Below are 18,284 nucleotides of genomic sequence, written 5' to 3' on the forward strand. Positions count from 1 at the left end.
TTTGTACCTCCGACATGATTCTGTCATCATAAGGGTCAACCTAAAGAATCACTCATATCGTGATGTAACAAGGTCTCCAATAGGTGAGTTTGATTCTGCTTCATCTGAGGGCTCAAGAGTTACATTGTCAGATGGGCGAGAAGATCTGTGGATGTGTGGAGCCTCATGTAAGGATTTCAACACTGAGAGACTTAAGGGTAATCGAAGTGTATCAGATGAGGCATACATTCCACAACCCTTCCCTGAGCACTTAATTGATCGCCTAGAATTCATGTCCTTGCAACATTATCGACATGTGCTTTACCTAAGCCAATTCCATTTTGTGACTTAGATGGATATGACATTATTCCTATACGAATGGTACAACCACGTGACCTTCTAGATGATTTGAACTATGGGGATGCATCCACATCACTGCATGTAGAGGAAGTCTCGGTGGAGGATTTAACACTCGAATCTGCTAATGATGCTGATAAGGAAGATGGATGGGACTCTGATTTTGATGATGATGTGATAATCCCCGAGGAAGAGTTAGGAAAGGCACGCCTACTCTTGAGAGGAAGGGAGGTTCAAATAGAGATCCCTGGAAGCCAACCCAAATGTAAATGCTGTAAGAGCCATAAGAGAATCCGTAAACAAGATGAGAGGGAACGACGTGAGAGAATACAAAAAGAAAACGAGGAGTTTAAGAATGAACACTCTCGACCACCACCTCACTTCTCAGGAAAGAATGGATATCTATACTATGTCCAAGCACAAGATAGTATCAAAGACCAAGTAAAACAATCAAATGGATTCCAACCAGGAGAAAAGCTAAAAATTGTTAGCAAAAATCGCAAAAAAACAAAGAGACCAAAACAAAAACTCAAGTCTCAACAAACAAATTCAAAAGAGAGTGTCAGAAGTGCAAAGATAAAGGTTGAACGAAAAACTCTGATGCAAGATTGCAAAAGAGAGCTCAAAACCGCATGGTCTTCAATTAGTGATGACTCAAGTGGACAAGAACAAGGTCTCAATGTTCCCCCCAACTTCACACAGTACACTCTTCAAGATTGGAAGATTGTTCTTCAACAGCCCATGCGACAAAAGCCAAGCATGCTAGGGGTTTCATATGATGGTCCAGAAGATGCAAAATTTTTTGATATCGTTGAGCCAGGAAAAGAGCCTCGCTATGTGTGGATTGCCACAGACTTGTCCTTAGATGAGGAGAAGTTATTAATTAAAACAATAAAGGAGTATCACGATGTTTTTGCTTGGAGTTATAAAGACCTCAAAGGAGTTGATCCAAGCATATGTCAGCATCATACAATTCCATTGCGAGAGGATGCAAAGCCTTCCAAGCAACGTCCTTATACTTACAATGAGAATTTTGCACGAAAGATAAAAGAAGAAATAGACAAGCTCTTAGAGGCAAAATTTATCTATGAGATTGAACACACTGAATGGGTCTCCCCTATTGTAGTGGTGCCCAAGAAAAATGGAAAACTTCGAGTATGTGTAAACCTCAAGAAGAAGGTAAATGCAGCTACTGTACGTGATCTTTACCCACTTCCAATCACGGATCACGTTTTGGAACGTGTTGCAAGGAAAAAGGCATATAGTTTCTTGGATGGATTCTCCAGTTACAATCAAGTGTCAATTGATTCGAAGGATCAACACAAGATAGCCTTTGCTACTGAAGATGGCATCTTTGCCTATCGTGTTATGCCATTTGGTCTAACAAATGCACCTACAACCTTTCAGCGGTTAATGAGTCATGTATTCAAGGAGTACCTTAGGATCTTTCTTGAGATCTTCATGGATGATTTATGTGTTCACTCACAAGAGCGTGATGATCATATAGAACACCTCAGACTTGTGTTTCAAAAGTGTCAAGTTTATTGTATATGCTTGAATCCTGACAAGTGTAAATTCAAGACAAGGGAAGATTTTGGGCCATATTGTTTCTCACAATAGTATTTCAACAGATATGGATAAAATTGATGTCATTGTCTCATTACCTTGGCCTATTAACCCTAAAGGGGTACAAATATTCATGGGACATTGCGGCTATTATCGTTGATTCATCTACATGTACGCTGTCCTAGCCAGACCATTATATGCTCTTCTTGTAAAGTTTAATTGGACTGACGAGTGTGAGGAATCCTTTGAAAAGTTGAAGCAAGCATTAGTGTCTGCACCCATCTTACGGGCACCAGATTGGAACCAAATCTTTCATGTCCATATTGATGCTTCAAACTTTGCAATTGGATGTATTTTGGCTCAATCGGGAGAACATTATAAGGATTTCCCAATCTCATATGCTAGTCGACAGTTGAACAATGCTGAGAAGAATTATACCACAACAGAAAGAGAAGGTTTGTCCATGATATATGCAGTGAAAAAGTTTGTCCATGATATATGCAGTGAAAAAGTTTCGCCATTACCTTTTGGCAAACAAATTTATATTTTTGTGGACCATCAAACACTGCTATATTTGGTGAATAAGCCTTGTGCAACTGGAAGGATTGTGAGGTGGTTTGTCATCCTTCTTGAGTTTGATTTTGAAGTGGTAGTCCGAAAAAGAACAACTCATCTTAGGGCAGATCATTTGTCTCGAATCACCTCTGGAGAAGCCCCTGTGGGTGTGGATGATGATATGTTAGATTCAACACTTTTCCTTGTAGACAGCTCCTAAATGGTCTGAACCCATCTTAGAAATTTTGACAAGTGGGCAAATACAACTAGCGGGTCCTAATGTGGACCTATGGCGACCATTCAAGTTAATCTCAGGGAAATTATATCGTCAGGGTAATGATGGAGTGTTGCGGCTTATACCTAACCCTGACCAATATGAGGAGATCTTGGAATGGGCACATGAGGGTATTGGTGGAATCCATGCATCAGCTACTACTTGTGTGCGACGTATAACTCAGGATGGGCAATGGTGGCCTACCATGCATGCGGATGCTGAAGAATTTGTTCGTAACTGTGCTTCATGTCATATTCAACGAGGGCCAACTCTACAAGAGGGGCAAGGATGGCAACTTGCGCATGTGTGTATGTGAAGCTCACTACTTGAAAATCTTGATTCATGCACATGCAGGTGTTGGGGGTGGACACTTTTTGGGCAATACCACAGCTAAGTTGATTAGGTGGTCTGGGATTTGGTGGCCAACCTTACAAATGGATGCCGAATAATATGTAAAACGTTGTGACAATTGTCAAAGGGCCAAACCTCCCATCACAAAGGACAATATGCCATTGCGGCCTATGTTAAGCACACGTGCTTTTTCCAAATGGGGTATTGATTTTGTCGGTCCCATTAAACCTCCAACTCGTCACACGCATGCCAAATATATTATAGTCGCAACTGACTATTTTTCCAAATGGGTAGAGGCAAAGGCTACAGTCAAAAATGATACAGAACCACAGCCAAGTTCTTGTATGAGTACGTGTTTACACGCTATGGCTTACCTATTGAAATCGTTAGTGTGATCAAGGTGTACACTTTGTGAATGAGGTCATAGAGTTTTTACTTCAAGAATTTATGGTAATTCACAAAGCGTTCTGCACCCTATCATCCCTAGACCAATGGTCAAGCTGAGAGTACTAATAAGATTCTCTGCACAGCACTCACAAAGATTGTTGAGGGACATAGGATTGATTGGGAGCAAAAGTTGCACTCAGTTCTTTGGGCATATAGAACAGCCTATAAAACATCTGTGGAGCGCAACCCCATTTGAGCTTGTTTTTGGGCTAGATGCAATTCTTCCCATTGAATTTCTTGTACCTACCCTACGAGTTGCTAAACAATTGGACTGGACTGGTCACATGAGATTTCTCAATGCATTGATGAACTAGAAAATCTTGATGAGACCCGCTTATTGTTGGCGGTAATGGGGATGTATGCTGAGAAGAGGAGACAAAAGCAATGGTATGATCGAAATGTAACAACTGGCCGATTCAAAAAAGGGGACCTTGTGCTCTTGTACACACTTAAGAAGCATAAGCAAAAGCTCAAGAAATGTGGCCTAGGACCGTTTGTGATTAATGAGCTTACTCCTAGTGGTGCAGTGCGTTTAGAGACACTAGAAGGTGCCTAACTTCATTAATAGAAGTTGTCTCAAGAAATACAATGAACCATTAACTGAAGCCATGCTTCAATAAATGCATGCTGCCCACACACGGAAAGAAGCACATGACCTACTTAAACGTCACGCTCAAGAAGAAGCTAAAGCTAGAGTTGCAAAAGCCAAGGAGCGTCACAAGGCTTCTGTGTTGACCTTACAGTTGGCTACTGATGATGAACAATATGTCGATCCTTTCAATATTCACGTGTGTCTTCATCTTCATGAGACTACCTACTTTGTCTCTGCCTTAATTGACTCTGGTGCAGATTATAATGTTCTCTCATTTGACACATGGGTAGCCTTGGGACAACCAACACTTGTGCACATTCCTATTGACTTACGAAGCTTCTCGGGTGAAGATAACTCTATAGAGGGAAAATGTGTCATTATGATGTCCATTCAGGATCACCAGATGTCAGTTCCCTTTTATGTGGCTAGTAAGTCCAAGGCAGTGGTAGAGGTTATTCTTGGTCGATCATGGTTAAGTGCTACCAATTGTTCATTAGATTGGAAGAATAGACAATACAAATTGCAAATTGATTCTGATTGCATCTTGGGATCTGCTGCTCCACGAGTTTTATCATGTCAAAAGGGTGGTAGTTCTACCTTACACACCCCACTTCGCCTTCAAGCTCCAAGACAAATGATGTGGATAATCGATGAGTCCTCAAATGAGGGCCATGGCTGGCATGTTCCAACTACTCTAGTCACTGCTCAAAGAAGGCCAGGCAAGAAGGAATTGTCAATTTGGCTACCCAAAGATGCGTACAAACTTGTACCATCTAGCCTAGTTGCTAAACCTCCTAAAAAGCATATCTTTTTCAAGCCTAAGCCTCAGATTATTACTCATTGGGTCCCAAAGCATGTTCTTAAAGCACAAGGCTATTATGAGGGTGCAACAGCACTTTGGCTTCCCAAAGGCCATGGTTTGCTAGAGCTAGAAAAGTGTATCAAAATAAGATTCCAAAAGCCACTCTTGGTTTTTCATATCAGTGGGTGCAAAGGAAATCAACACAACCTCTTCAAGATAGGATAGGTGGTTGTGATAGCACCTGCAAATCTCCTTGTGTTGACCTTCCCCAAACATGTATTGAATCACTAGTTGTCCCAACTTCTCCTTGTTACACACTTCCACCATCAACTTGTGTACCTAAGACAAATCCAACTTTACATGAGTATCCTTTAGATTGTAGCACTGCATTGCCTAAATCCTCTTATCTTGCTCAAATTCCCTGACAATTGCTATTCTTCCCACCTCTTAAGAAGGACATACCCAAAACCAAAGGTAAGGCATTAACACTACAATTGAAGCTCTTTGGTAGATCAGTGTTTGAATAGTCTCACTTTTACTAATGTGGTTCCTTATGCCTTTACAAGATTGTGTTCTTTTTGAGATGATCTTATCTACATTGTTTTTGATAGGGATTATAATGATGGATATGAGTGTATAAAGTTTGCAGTTTCTAAATTTCATTGTTCTACGCCCAGATACCTCCTGATGGATACTTGGCGAGATACATGTCCACCATGCATTGACCCTGATAGTACTCAAAACCTGAACATCACGGGGATTATAGTGCTCCTCCTTTTCAAACTCATTCTAGGTACTTTTATGCTCCCTTAGGTGAAATTTGCTGTGGGCATCACTTTGTCACTTTATTCTATCAACAGTATCATCCATTTCCACATTATTAAGAATGTGCACGACTCGTATTAGGGGAAGCTTCACACATTTGTTGGCTATGCCGCTCTTACTTTCGACGATATGGCATGGGTTTAATGAAACAAATTGTGGGAATTACACCCCAATGCCATAACCTTCTTGATGTGAGAGTACCAGATCGAGGACCAAATCAACGTAGATTACCTGAGGAGGTTCAAGCACAACAATGGAGGGATACATGCATAAATGACTTACAACCACCTATCTTGCAAGCCCTTCTTCCCCCAGCCTCAACATGTCAATTTTGGATCACTATGAGTACCTATTTTGAGCAATTCCAGAATCGGAATTGTCTGCTTAACCTTCCCATAGAACCAATGCGATATTTTAGCGAGGAAGCACTCCTTCCTCTACCACCTTCTCCAGAGGTCGACTTTTGTACAGGGTTGTCCTTGCATCCTAAAGTGATCGATACCATCTTTCAAGCAGAAGCCAGACACGGATCCACTGCCATTGCAAGGGTAAGCTCATCAGCTCCACAATAAGATCAACAAGCTAGGGCACTTTTCTCCCACTGGGTTTTTCCCCTCGGCTACTATTGGCACCAATAACAAATTTTATTCTTTTCTTTTCTTGTTTGTTAATAAGACATTTTGCAGAGATCTCAGCTAAACAAGAGCATATAAACACGCCCCAATAGTCCACCTACCATGCACACAAATTAGGAAGGGGGGAGACATGCAATGCCTACAAAGAGCAAAGAGAAATAATCTGCACATCAGCAATGCATCAAGACAAACACACAACATCAACGAGCACTACAATAAGTGTATTCAAATCATAATCTTTTGTTCTTTATGTGCTTTTCACTTTTGCATATATTGTTTGCATGTTCACACACACTTGGCTGGTTTAAGTTTTAAATTAATTGTTACTATGTGGTGAGTGATTTCTAGATTCTTAGAGGACTTAGTAGAAGGTATTTCTATTTGAAGATGGTGTAAGACATAGACCAACGAAGTATGCCAAGTTCTTATGCTCTAGAAGTATATTAGTTATCCCTAGTGGTAGCTACTTCTTAGGTATGGGCTAGGTGCTACGATAAACAAAAATTTACGAAACACATGCCCTAGAAATATATAGAAGTGACTTGAGACATGACGTGTCTATGACCATGTGAGATGCTTGGTAGGACCTTGGGTTGTTTTAGCACCTTGGGGCCGATGCCTTGGTTTCCATGGGGTGAACACTAACATCTAAAAGATTAAGAAGAAGACCTACAAGGACTCTATCGCCTTGATAGATGCTGGTAGGACTCTTGGGTACATTATGGGCCCTCAAGACTGATGCCCTCATCTTCATGGGGTACTCCTTATGTCAAAAAGAAAGAAAGAAAGAAAAGGGTCTGTCACCCTTGAGATACTTAGCGGACTTTAGATTCTCTTGGCGGAGGTCTCTTGACCATTGCTTAGGTCTGATTGGGATGGAACCTTCTTTTTTATCAAGCTAAAAATAATAATTCTCTTTAATCTTCTGCTCTTTACACCAAAAAAAAAAGAAGAAGAAGAAGGAAAAAAGAAAGAAAGAAAAGTCCAATCACCATGGCTTATATTTAGGAGTAGGGTTGCCACTTAGGAATAACTTAAACACTTGTAGGACATTGAGACTGCGGTCATAACCTGCGGTGTACAAGCACACTTGCCTTTGCATAGCACTATCTACAACTTAGTCTCACTTTGACTAGTCTTTACTTGCTTCTTTTAGCACTCTTTAAAACTCTAATTGGCCTTTCACTTGCATGCTCACGTGTGAGATAGTCATTGCTGGATTTTTTTTCAATAAAAGACTTTACTTGTCTTCCATTGTTTTTTGCAACTTTTGTTTCTACCGCGCCCAAGGACGTGCACGATTTAGGAAGGGGGGAATGTTCACTCACGAGAACACGGATTATGGAAGGAGGCCAGAAGTAATTTAATGCGAGAGAGCGGGATTGTAGTACTGGGAACATAAAGACGCACATAATTTTTCCATATTTTTGTGCCGAAGTGTAATGTAAATCGTTTTAGGCCAATGTGGGTTCTAAATGAGAGTTCTAAGTGTATTAAGCAAGGCTCACTTATGGGGTTGTCTGTCCATGTGTGAAAGAGGCCTAGGGTTAGGGTTAGTGACATCTCTATAGCTAAAGAAAGAGGATTGTTTTTGGCCATTCTCATAAGCTATTGAGTGAAGCTCTTGAGCTCTCAAGCTATGGCAACTCTCTAACTCTCTCTCTATTGTACTCTAATGAGCATCAAGCTCTAATGAGTATAGCTCCACTTCTTTCTCTTAATCTGTTTTAGCATCATTGAAGTAGATTCGAAAAACCGAACCCGAAAAAACTTCCTTCACCCGGAAAGCACGGGCGATTCCTCCAAGATATTTTTACTCTAACGTAGTTAAAAGCCTTAACTAACTCAACTGATCTGGCCAAACCCGTAAATCCCATAGTCAGATCAAGGAAAAGATTACACTTGGATCATAGAGACCAACGCTTTTTTCCTCATTGAGAGGCACTGCCGTTGATTGTTTGCCATAGAATAATTTTTATCCGGGATTTACTTCATCTATCGTACCATAACAGAATTGAGTCTCATTTTAGGGATCCATCAGTCCAGCCTAACCCCATCTAGTCCTGTGGGTTAGCCAACTGCCCAACCAGTGTAGTGATGGAATCCAATTAGGAATTTGGTTAGGTTTTGTCCCGGGTACCAGGGAAAAGAGTTCCGAGGCCCCCTAGCCAGATATTCATGCAAACTTAAAACTAGTCACACCACTTACACATCCAATATGAAATTGCCTTTTTCACAGATTCAACTATCTTTAAAACAATCATTTAATGAAATCATAAAGTCACTGATCATAATCCTCAAAATCTTTGGTTGAATCCTTATTTCCAATCATTCCTTCATCGGTGTACCTATGGCATCATTGGCAACAAGAACGCTCACCACACCTATCCACTCAGGGGCCTTTTCGATGGTTCCTTGCTCATAGTACTCGGCATAATATTCACATAACAAAATAGAATCTCCATTGAATATCAGCAAGATCAACCAACGGATCCATATAAAGGAGCCATGGACTCATCCATTAAGAACCAGCAAGGTCAATCAACCAGATACATGCCCAAATTTAGAAAACAACTCTTACTCCTTATTCCAATATCTTCCACGACGCACGTGTGGGTATCTTCGGCGACCCAGAGCCCGAGCACTGTATGGTCAGCACCCTCTAGGATCCTTCGTAGGTCACCTAGCGCTTCACTCATAGGCCGCTTCCTTCCTCCCTTATCCACTGTACTGGAATCTCACTCATAGGCCGCTTTCTTCCTCCCTTATCCACCGTACCGGAATCTCACCATTTAAATCAAACCGAGGCTGGTCAAGACCTCCATCGACCTTGCTACGTGAGATGTCCTCCATTGACTCTCCGTCAGCTATTGCAACTTTATCAGATTAGGTCTCCACGACCTCATTCACAAGATAGTCAAAATGCTTCCCCAACATTCTTGACATAAAATAGTCATTTAAAAACAGGTCATAAATACAGTTTCTATAACGAACTCTCATCTTTCTACATTGTTCCACATCAATCCACATTATTTAAATCACATCCATTTCATATGTATTCCCATTCTCATCCAATCACATCATTTTCATCTCATCACATCTTTCCTTATTTATCCTCATTAGATCTCATCCACTCGCATCTACCCATCTCCACATCTCATCACATCACATTCATTCACATCTCAATTCACATGACATCACATCTCACATCACATTCATTCATATCCATCACATTCATTCTCATCACCATCCCATCACATACATTCTATCCACATAACATCATTTTCATCTCATCACATCTTTCCTTATTTATCCTCATCAGATCTCATCCACTCGCATCTACCCATCTCCACATTTCTCATCACATCACATTCATTCACATCTCAATTCACATGACATCACATCTCATTTATTCAAATTAGAAATTTGGTTAGGTTTTGTCCTGGGTACCAGGGAAAAGAGTTCCCAAGCCCCTAGCCAGATATTCACGCAAACTTAAAACTAGTCACACCACTTACACACCTAATATGAAATTGCCTTTTTTATAGATTTAGATGTCTTTAAAACAATCATTTAATGAAATCAAAGTGTCACTGATCATAATCCTCAAAATCTTTGATTGAATCCTTATTTCCAATCATTCCTTCATCAGTGTACCTATTTCATTCATTGGCAACCAGAACTCTCACCACCTGTCCACTCAGGGGCCTTTTCGATGGTTCCTAGCTCATAGTACTTGGCAATATATTCGCATATTAAAATGGAATCTCCGTTGAAGATCAGCAAGATCAACCAATGGATCCATATGAAAGAGCCATGGACTCATTCGTTGAGGACCAGCAAGGTCAATCAACTAGATCCATGTCCAAATTCAGAAAACAACTCTTACTCCTTGTTCCAATATCTTTCTCGACGCACGTGTGGGTATCTTCAGTGACCCACAGGTCGAGCACCGTATGGTCAACACCCTCTAGGATCCTTCGTAGGTCACCTAGCGCTTAACTCATAGGCCGCTTCCTTGGTCCCTCATCCACCGTACTAGAAGCTCACCATTTAAATCGAACCGAGGCTGGTCAAGACCTCGGCTGACCTTGCTATGCAAGACGTCCTCCATTGACTCTCCGTCAGCTGTTGCAACTTTATCAGATTAGGTCTCCATGACCTCACTCACAAGACAGTCAAAATGCTTCCCTAGCATTCTTGACATAAAACAGTCATTTAAAAACAGGTCATAAATATAGTTTCTATAACGAACTCTCGTCTTTTCACATTGTTCCACAGCAATCCACATTATTTAAATCACATCCATTTCATATGTATTCCCATTCTTATCCAATCACATCATTTTCATCTCATCACATCTTTCCTCATTTTTCCTCATCAGATCTCATCCACTTGCATACCCATCTCCACATCTCATCACATCACATTCATTCACATCTCAATTCACATGACATCACATCTCATTTATTCACATCCCGACTCACATCACATTCATTCTCATCACCATCCCATCACATACATTCTATCCACATAACATCTAATCACATCTATCCACATCATATCTCATTCATACACATCTCATCTCATTCATACACATCATATCTCATTCATACACATCTCATATCATTCATCCACATCCATCCAAACGTTCACCTGTACGACTACCCACATCTATGCATACATTCATATCTATCACTTCACATCCACATATATTCATGTCACATCACATCACATTCTTTCACATACACATCCACATCACATTCTTTCACACACACACACACATCACATTCTTTCACATACACATTCTTTATGCATCTATTTATGCATAAAAATTAACTTCAGTGGGAATAACACTTCTATAAAAATCCTTTTATGCATCTATTTATGCACAAAAATCAGCTTTAATGAGAATAACATTTTTTAAATAAAAATAATTCCTTTATGCATCTTTCTATGCATAAAATCACATTTAATGAGAATAACACTTTTGAAATAGAAATAAATCCTTTATGCATCTTTCTATGCATAAAATCAATTTTAATCAGAATAACACTTTTGAAATAGAAAAAAATCCTTTATGCATCTTTCTATGCATAAAATCAATTTTAATGAGAATAACACTTTTGAAATAGAAATAAATCCTTTACGCATCTTTCTATGCATAAAATCAATTTTAATGAGAATAACACTTTTGAAATAAAAATAAATCCTTTATACATCTTTCTATGCATAAAATCAATTTTTATGAGAATAACACTTTTAAAATAAAAATAAATACTTTATGCGTCTTTCTATGCATAAAATCAAATTTAATGAAAATAACACTTTTATAATAAAAAAATTTCCATTATGCATCTTTCTATGCATAGAAATTAAATTTAATGAAAATAACACTTTTATATTAAAACAATTTTCATTATGCATCTTTCTATGCATAGAAGTCAATTTTAATAATTAATATCAGTGATATCCATGCATATTAATAGGTGAATATGTTTATGGAGTAATTATAATATTTCTTTTAGAATGCACAAACGGTGGGAATTACTCTTTTGGAATAACATAAAAGCTTTTCTTTTCCATAAAATTCTGGAAAATTTTGCCATAATCTCCTTTGTATGGCTGACCATTTCTCATTTTTATCATTCTAATTTCAACTTAAATTAACCCAATCTAGATGTATAGGACTCTAATCTACTCAATTTTTAGAATTCAAGGGAGTAAACAATAAGCAAAGTTTAATTTATCATTTAACTAATCTTTCTAGGATTAAGAAAGGCTGAATTGTAAAGAAGAGAAGGGGGTGGCCTTTTCTTCAAAGGCATAGCATTTGAATTTAATTCAAGCAACTATAAAACAAGAAAATCAAGAAAACCAGATTTAAAATTAAAAAAGTAAAAAATTTTAGTTTACATGGAGTTGTAAGCTTTCCTTTGGCTTGAGGGATTGAGGGTTCTACTCTTGTTCAAGCAAGAGTGGCCACCAATTTCTTTGGAGAGGATTAGGCCAAAAAGAATTGAATTATTAAGAAATTCAATGCTAAATGGCTCAGGATATGAGCAGAGTAATAGTGCATAAACACCATTAAGCTTTTACAAAGGGGGAGACTTCTATTTATAGGAAAAAGTGAGCCTCTAACCAATCAAAATGATTCTTGAATTTTCCAGATCAATTTGGTCAATTTTTGACCATCTTTTTGTCAGTTTAGCTTACTTTTTGGATCTAGTTGAAAACAGGAGAGAGGAGAGATGAAAATATCTCATTATTTTTTAGTTTAAAACTCCACACATGTGAAATGGGCGCCTCCTTCATGAGGGGAGATCCCCACACTGAGGTGTCAAAAATGCATCATTTCCTCTAAATATCTCTTAATTTTTAACTAATAAACCTTGTACTCACAACTCTTCATCTTATGTGGGCATTTACTCATTTTTGGAAGTTTTTCTTTTATTCTTCAATTTATCTCCTCACTACATTTGGATTAATCTTATTGGTCCATAGGAACCTTAATTGGACCATAATCCAAAAACTTTTGAAAATCTGGACCCTTAGGCTAAGGTCTTTTTTTTAAACCTATTTTCAATTAATTCCAATTGCACATTGGAATGTTCTTTTTGAATTTCTGTTTTAAGGGAAACCATTTTAGACACTAGGAGGATTTTTATATCCAAAAATATCTCAATTTTGAATCACCTCCCTCTAGACATTTTCTCTCTCCAGGCCAAAATAGATAGAAACAAGATCTGTTATTATTCTGAAAAGGGGATTGATTTTACAGGGGGAGAAACTAGACATCTAGAGGGGTTGGGGAGGAATCTTACATCCTACCCCACTTAAAAAACGCGAGATGTCCTCATCTCGCAGGTCGAGTATGATCTCTTTCATCTTCTTCTTCTTCTTCAATCACTTCCAGGGTTACTTCCTTGGAAGTGCACGGCCGATTTGGGAACATCTCTCTTTGACTTTCCCTATTCTGAGGTGGAGGTCTTACATTACTTTGGATTGAAACTATTGCAGGTTGGTTAGAGGGTCTACCTCTGGGATTTCCTTGATTTTGGCTGAAAGAAACCTGATTACTCTGGAAGGAAGGAGCTCGAGTCTGGAATCTTGATCCCTGATTTCCCTGCCCCGAAACCTTGATCCAAAAGGAGTTGGGCAATCCATATTGTGATGTCCAAATCCTTGACAGTTATAGCATTTCACTCCCTTGTTCAAGGGTGGAACTTCTGAAGTTGAATTCCAAGGGATTGAGTTTCGGGAAAAGGACATTTTTTCCATTCTGGAACTTCCCATATTAGAATCACCTTTGGGAATTTAAAACCTTTTGAAAGATGATGTTGCTGGCTTCGGTGGGACTTTGACATCAAAGGCCTTGGCGAAATCCTTTGCCACATCCGCACCACTTCAACCATGGAAACTGCCTTGGCATTCTTCACCACAAGATATTCAAAGGTTCGTTCACAGTACCCGAATGAACCTGGCCATCAGCTGTTCTTCATCCAGCGGTGGCGAGTATTCGAGTAGGAAAGCGAACGCTTGGTGATATATTTTAATAGTTCTTCTCCCCTGGGTTAACTCTAAGAATTTGTTCATCTTTGTTTCCAAAAAGACGGGAGGACAGAACCTCTTCCTTAGGTAAACTTTAAGATTATTCCATGTCCGGGTATTCCGATGCAAACGGTTTATCTCGCAGTGGTTTTTCCATGCCACTCTGGCAGTTTCTACTATCTTCAGTCTTGCAAAAGCCATTTTGCTCTTCTCATTGTACCCAATGACATCGAAGTACTCTTCCATTGCTTCGATCCACTTCTCCACAACCTCGACCAAGTTTTTCGCTTCACCCTTGAAAGGTCCAGGCTACGATCTATGAAGAGTTTTATAAACATTAAAGTTGAGCTCTTCCTCATCGAGTTGGGGGTTTTCATTTCTACCATGAAAACCTGGATCCATGTTCCTATCAATATGAAAATTCTTGTTAAGTCCCTTTATTTATGATTCAAATATGATTTTAGATTCAATTGATTCTGGGGTTGTTTAGATTGGTCAGCTCCTCACAGAATCATGGGATAAAGATATTCATATAGAACTCATTTATCAGATAACAATTCATTCAGAACATATTGTTCATATCTTTAACGCAATAATGGTCCATTAGACATTTCCATTTGAACAATCCTACATGGGAATTTCAACTATGCAGATTTTTAATTTGTCATCCCTTGACTCGATCCACTGGGTCATCTTAATAGCAGCAATTTGTCAGGACAATCCAGTAATCTCATAGTGATTTGCTGAAGTCAATATCGTCATTCCACTTACGAACATCATCACAGGGACTCATCCCATTCATCCTCATTGTGGTTTTTGCTCAGCTTATCGCTTTTTAACCAAAATTTAGGAATCATCTTTTTCAATCAGAATCCAAATCAACTCATCAGTTCTCAACCAGAATTTTAAAATCATATCAACCACATTCGAATTCATCATCTAGATAGCATTTTTGCTTATAATTTCAATATCTTAGATTTACTCGTATATACTGCCAGTAAAGAGCTACAGTTATACTCTCAATATATACGGGTAGTCACGGTCCTTGGAACTATAAGGTAAATACCATCATGTCTAGGCCTCAAGCAAGTCAGGGATTCCATATAATTGCGGTACTTCCATCTGAAGACCCAATTATCAGTTTATGAATTTCAGTCTGAATAAGAATTTGTATGAATTTTATCACACAATTACAACCTGTTCTGCTACATCAATTTTTGACATTTTTGGCTTAAAACTCATTTTAGGGATCCATCAGTCTAGCCTAACCCCATCCAATCCCATGGATTACCACTGTAGTGATGGGATCCAATTAGGAATTTGGTTAGGTTTTGTCCGGGGTACCAGGGAAAAGAGTTCCGAGGCCCCCTACCCAAATATTCATGCAAACCTGACCCACAGCCCGAGCACCGTATGGTCAACACCCTCTAGGATCCTTTTTGCAAGTCACCTAGCGCTTCACTCATAGGCCGCTTCCTTGGTCCCTCATCCACCGTACTAGAACCTCACCATCATTTAAATCGAACCAAGGCTGGTCAAGACCTCGGCCGACCTTGCTATGCGAGATGTCCTCCATTGACTCTCCGTCAGCTGTTGTTGCAACTTTATCATATTAGCTCTCCACGACCTCATTCACAAGACAGTCAAAATGCTTCCCTAGCATTCTTGACATAAAACAGTCATTTAAAAACGAGTCATAAATATAGTTTCTATAACGAACTCTCGTCTTTCCACATTGTTCCACATCAATCCACATTATTTAAATCACATCCATTTCATATGTATTCCCATTCTCATCCAATCACATCATTTTTATCTCATCACATATCCTCATCAGATCTCATCCACTCGCATCTACCCATCTCCACATCTCATCACATCACATTCATTCACATCTCAATTCACATGACATCACAACTCATTTATTCAAATCCCTATTCACATCACATTCATTCTCATCACCATCCCATCACATACATTCTATCCACATAACATCTAATCACATCTATCCACATCATATCTCATTCATACACATCTCATGTCATTCATATACATCATATCTCATTCATACATATCTCATCTCATTCATCCACCACATCCATCCAATCGTTCACCTATACGACAACCCACATCTATGCATACATTCATATCTATCACTTCACATCCACATATATTCATATCACATCACATCTCTTTTCATCACATCATATTCTTTTACATACACATCCACATCACATTCTTTCACATACACATTCTTTACACATCTATTTATGCATAAAAATCAACTTCAGTGGGAATAACACTTCTATAAAAATCCTTTTATGCATCTAATTGCATAAAAATCAACTTTAATGAGAATAACACTTTTGAAATAAAAATAATTCCTTTATGCATCTTTCTATGCATAAAAACACATTTAATGAAAATAACACTTTTGAAATAGAAATAAATCCTTTATGCATCTTTCTATGCATAAAATCAATTTTAATGAGAATAACACTTTTGAAATAGAAATAAATCCTTTATGCATCTTTCTATGCATAAAATCAATTTTAATGAGGATAACACTTTTGAAATAAAAATAAATCCTTTATGCATCTTTCTATGCATAAAATCAATTTTAATGAGAATAACACTTTTGAAATAAAAATAAATCCTTTATGCCTCTTTATATGCATAAAATTAAATTTAATGAAAATAACACTTTTATAATAAAAAAATTCCATTATGCATCTTTCTATGCAAAGAAATTAAATTTAATAAAATAACACTTTTATATTAAAACAATTTCCATTATGCATCTTTCTATGCATAGAAGTCAATTTTAATAATTAATATCAGTGATATCCATGCATATTCATAGGTGAATATGTACATGGAGTAATTACAATATTTCTTTTAGAATGCACAAATGGTGGGAATTACTCTTTTGGAATTACATAAAAAAACTTTCTTTCCCATAAAATTCTGGAAAATTTTGCCATAACCTCCTTTGTATGACTGACCATTTCTCATTTTTATCATTCTAATTTCAACTTAAATTAACCCAATCTAGATGTATAGGACTCTAATCTACTCAATTTTCAGAATTCACGAGAGTAAACAATAAGAAAGGTTTAATTTATCATTTAACTAATCTTTCTAGGATTAAGAAAGGCTGAATTGTAAAGAAGAGAAGGGGGTGGCCTTTTCCTCAAAGGCATAGCATTTAAATTTAATTCAAGCAACTATAAAACAAGAAAATCAATAAAACCAGATTTAAAATTAAAAAAGTAAAATCTTTTAGCTTACATGGAGTTGTAAGCTTTCCTTTGGCTTGAGGGATTGAGGGTTCTACTCTTGTTTGAAGCAAGAGTGGTCACAAATTTCTTTGGAGAGGATTAGGCCAAAAACAATTGAATTATTAAGAAATTCAATCTTAAATGGCTCAGGACATGAGGAGAGTAACAATGCATAAACACCATTAAGCTTTTACAAAGCGAGAGGCTTCTTTTTATAAGAAAAAGTGAGCCTCTAACCATGCAAACTGATTCTTGAATTTTCCAAATCAATTTGGTCAATTTTTGACCATTTTTAGGTCAGTTTAGCTTACTTTTTGGATCTAAATGAAACAGGAGAGAGGAGAGATGAAAATATCTTTTTTTAAAAGTTTAAAACTCCTCCACACATGTAAAATAGGCACCTCCTTCATGAGGGGAGATCCCCACACTGAGGTGTCAAAAATGCATCATTTCCTCTAAATATCTCTTATTTTTTAACTAATAAACCTTGTACTCAGTCAACTCTTCATCTTATGTGGGCATTTACTCATTTTTGGGGGTTTTTCTTTTATTCTTCAATTTATCTCCTCACTACATTTGGATTAATCTTATTGGTCCATAGGAACCTTAATTGGACCATAATCCAAAAACTTCTGAAAATCTGGACCCTTAGGCTAAGGTCCTTTTTACCTATTTTCAATTAATTCCAATTGCACATTGGGATGTTCTTTTTGAATTTCTGTTTTAAGGGAAACCATTTTAGACACTAGGAGGATTTTTATATCCAAAAATATCTCAATTTTGAATACCTCCCTCTAGACATTTTCTCTCTCCAGGCCAAAATAGATAGAAACAAGATCTGTTATTATTCTGAAAAGGGGATTGATTTTAGGGGGAGAAACTAGACATCTAGAGGGGCTGGGGAGAAATCTTACATCCTACCCCACTTAAAAAACGCGAGATGTCCTCATCTCGCAGGTGGAGTATGATCTCTTTCATCTTCATCTTCTTCTTCAATCACTTCTAGGGTTACTTCCTTGGAAGTGCACGGCCGATTTGGGAACATCTCTCTTTGACTTTCCCTATTCTG

The sequence above is a fragment of the Cibotium barometz genome, chromosome 43 (genome assembly GCF_041138505.1).
Source record: "Cibotium barometz isolate CiBa-2024 chromosome 43, ASM4113850v1, whole genome shotgun sequence".
Lineage (NCBI taxonomy): Eukaryota > Viridiplantae > Streptophyta > Polypodiopsida > Cyatheales > Cibotiaceae > Cibotium > Cibotium barometz.